The following is a 4,132-nucleotide window of genomic DNA, read 5'->3' on the forward strand; positions in this document are numbered from 1 at the left end:
CCCCAAACACTAGTGAATCACAACCCTTGATTATGGATTTGAAAAAAAAAAGATTCTTTAGAAGGTAATTGACACAAATAGGTTAGATGGAGTATATCTTAAAGAATGAACTCTACCAATCTTTTTATCTTAAGTCAAAAGCAATTGTTACGTCAATATACATCTAACCATTGACCTAGAAATTTGATTCTTTGGGTTTATTTTTATGTATATTAACGTAACAATTGCTTTTAACTTAAGAAGAAAAAAACTTGTAGAGTACATTTAGGTGTACTCCATCTAACCCATTCTGTCTATTACCTTTTAAAGAATCAATTTTTTAAAGCTATCACCAAGGGTGTTAAATCACTGGTGTAAAGGGGGGGGGAGGGGTTAAGCTTTACCCCAAACATGTCCATTAATTCCCAAAAAACAAAGTTGGACGGGGTCATGAACCAGACCTTTTCAACTATCATTATCTACACCAAAACGACCTCCATTGTAGGTGAGAAAATGATCAGCCTGTACATCCACTTCTACAAGAAAGTTAATGAAAATATTTAGCTAACAAAAATTGCTCTTATCATAACTTCTCCTCATGGCTGGGAGTTGACATTTGTATAGTTGAAGTAAACCTTTCACCTAACTTAGAAGGTGTTGGTTCATGACAGCGTCAAACTTTGTATCTTTTTGGAGAATTGATGGAATGGTTGGGGTCCAGCCTACCCCCCCCCCCTTTTAGATCAGTGACTCACAACCCTTGGTGATGGATTTAAAATGATTCTTTAAAAGGTAATTGACATAAATAGGCCAGAGGGAGTACATCTAAACAGATGTACTCTATCAAAATTTTTATCATCAGTCAAAAGCAATTGTTACGTTAATATAAATCTAAATATTAATATATAAATTTAATTTTTTTGGTTTAATTAGATGTATATTGATGTAACAATTGCTTTTGACATAACAGAAAAAGACAGGTAGAATACATCATCTTAGACGTACCCCCTCTAACCTATTTCTGTTTATAATTTATAAGAATTATTTTTTAAAGCCATAACCAAGGGTTGTGAGGCAGTGGTGTAGAGAGGAAGGGGGGAGGTGGTTAGACTTGAACCCGACCATGTACATTAATTCCAAAAAAAGGATACAAAGTTAAACGAGGTCATGAATTAAATCTTTTCAACTATCATCATCTACACTAAAATAACCTCCACTGAAGGTGAGAATATGATTAACCTATATATCCATTTCAACAAGACAGTTAATGCAAAGATTTAGCTAACAAAAATTGCTCTTCTCCTATCTTCTCCTCATGGTTGGGAGTTGACATTTGTCTAGTTGAAGTAAACATTTAACCTTGCTTAAAAGGTGTTGGTTCATGACCCCGTCCAACTTTGTATCCTTTTTGGGAATTAATAGACATGGTTGGGGTCAAGCCTAACCCCTATCTACGCTAGTGAATCACAACCCTTGGTGTTGGCTTTAAAAATGATTCTTTAAAAGGTAATTGACACAAATAGGTTAGAGAGAGTAATCTAAAAGGATGTACTCTACCAATCTTTTTAGCCTAAGTCAATATCAATTGCTACGTCAATATACATCAAAATATTGACCTAGAAATTTTATATTTTTGGGTTTATTTAGATGTATATTTACGTAACAATTTCTTTTAGCTTATGAAAAAAAGACTGGTATAGTACATGTAGTGTACTCCCTCTGACCCATTTGTACTTATTAACTTATAAAAAATTATTTTTTAAATTCATCACCATGGTTGTGATTCACTAGTGTAGGGGTGTGGGGTTCGATTTGACCCCAACCTTGTCCATTACTTCCCAAAAATATACAAAGTTGGATAGGGTAAAGAACTAAAAATTTTCAACTATCATCATCTAAACCAAAAAAACCTCTACTGCAAGTGAGAAAAGTATCATTCTATACATCTATTTCTAAAAGACAGTTATGAAAAGATATATCTAACTAAAATTGCTCTCCCATATCTTCTTTTCATGCTGGGGAGTGGACATTTGTATAGTCAAAGTAAACCTTTAACCTGACTTAGATAGTGTTGGCTCATGACCCTATCAAAATTTGCATATTTTTGGGAATTAATGGACATGGTTAGGGTCAAGCCTAACCCCCCCCCCCTCTACACCAACAAATCAAAACCCTTGGTGATGGCTTTAAAAAATGATTCTTTAAAAGGTAATTGACACAAATAGGTCTAAGGGAGTACATCTAAAAGAACGTACTCAACCAATCCTTTTATCTTATGCCAAAAGCAAATGTTACGTTTATATACATATAAATATTAACTTAGAAATTTGGATTTTTGGGGTTTATTTAGATGTATATTGATGTAACAATAGACTTTAGCTTAAGATCAAAAAAGACTAGAAGAGTACATTTATATGATTCCCACCGATCCATTTGTGTCTATTACCTATTAAAGAATCATGTTTTTAAAACTATCAACAAGTGTTGTGAGTCACCGGTGTAGAGGGAAGGGGGATTAGGCTTGAACCGAACGATGTTCATTAGTTCTCAAAGATGATACAAAGTTGGACGGGGTAGTAAACCAAACTTTTCCAACTATCATCATCTACACAAAAACAAACTCCACGGCAGGTCAGAAAAGAATCAACCTATACATCCATTTCTACAAGAAAGTTAATGAAAAGATTTAGATGACTAAAATTTCTCTTCTCATACCTTCTCCTCAAGGTGGGGAATTGAAATTTTTCTAGTTGAAATAAAATATTAACCTTACTTATAAGGTGTTGGTTCATGACCCTGTCCAACTTTATATCTTTTTTAGGAATTAATGGACATGATTAGGGTCAAGCCTAACACCCTCTCTGCATTAGTGACTCACAATTCTTTGTGATGGATTTAAAAAAATATATTCTTTAAAGGTAATTGATACAAATAGGTTAGAGGGAGTACATCTAAAGACTGTAATTTTAGATGTACTCTACCAATATTTTTATCTTAAGTCAAAAGCAATCGATATGTCAATATACATCTAATTATTGACCTAGAAATATGATTTTCTTGGGTTTATTTAGATGTATATTGACATAACAATTGTTTTTAACTTAAGAGAAAAAGACTAGTAGAGTATATCCTTTTAGATGTACACCCTCTGACCCATTTGTATCTATTATCTTTTATTGACACAAATAAGTCAGAGAGAGTACATCTAAAAGGATGTACTCTACCAATCTTTTTATCTTAAGTCAAAAAGCAACCGATATGTCAAATATACATCTAATTATTGACCTAGAAATTTGATTTTCTTGGGTTCATTTAAATGTATATTGACATAACAATTGTTTTTAACTTAAGAGAAAAAGACTAGTAGAGTATATCATTTTAGATGTACACCGTATGACCCATTTATATCTATTACCTTTTAAAAAGTTCGTTTTTAAAGCCATCATCCAGGGTTGTGACGCACTGTGTAGAGGGTGGGTTAGGCTTGACACCAACCATGTCCATTAATTTCTAAAAATATACAAAGTTGGACGGGGTCATGAACCAAACATTTTCAACTATCATCATCTCCACCAAAAGAACCTCCACTGCTGGAGAGAAAATGATCAACCTATACATACATTTCTATAAAACAGTTAATGGAAAAATTTAGCTAACAAAAATTTCTCTTCTCATATCTTCTCCTCATGGTGGGAGTTGGCATTTTCTAGTTGAAGTAAACCTTCAAACACACATAAAAGATTATGGTTCATGATCCCGTCCAACTTGTATATTTTTTGGAAATAACGTACATGGTTGGGATCAAGCCTACCCCCCCCCCCCCCNCACAACCCTTGTTGATGACTTTTCTTAAAAAATGATTCTTCAAAAGGTAATTGACACAAATAGTTCTGAGGGAGTACATCTAAAATAATGTATATCAATCTTTTTATCATAAGTCAAAGCAATTGTTACGTCGATATACATCTAAATATTGACCTTTTGAAATTATTTATACGTATATTGACATAACAATTGCTTTTAACTTAAGAGAAAAAGTCTGGTAAAGAACATTTAGATGTATCCCCTCTGACCAATTTGTGTCTATTACCTTTTAAAGATTCATTTTTATAGTCATCCCACCACGGGTTGTGAGTCACTAGTGGGGGGGGGG

The sequence above is a fragment of the Solanum pennellii genome, chromosome 4, assembly GCF_001406875.1.
Source record: "Solanum pennellii chromosome 4, SPENNV200".
Lineage (NCBI taxonomy): Eukaryota > Viridiplantae > Streptophyta > Magnoliopsida > Solanales > Solanaceae > Solanum > Solanum pennellii.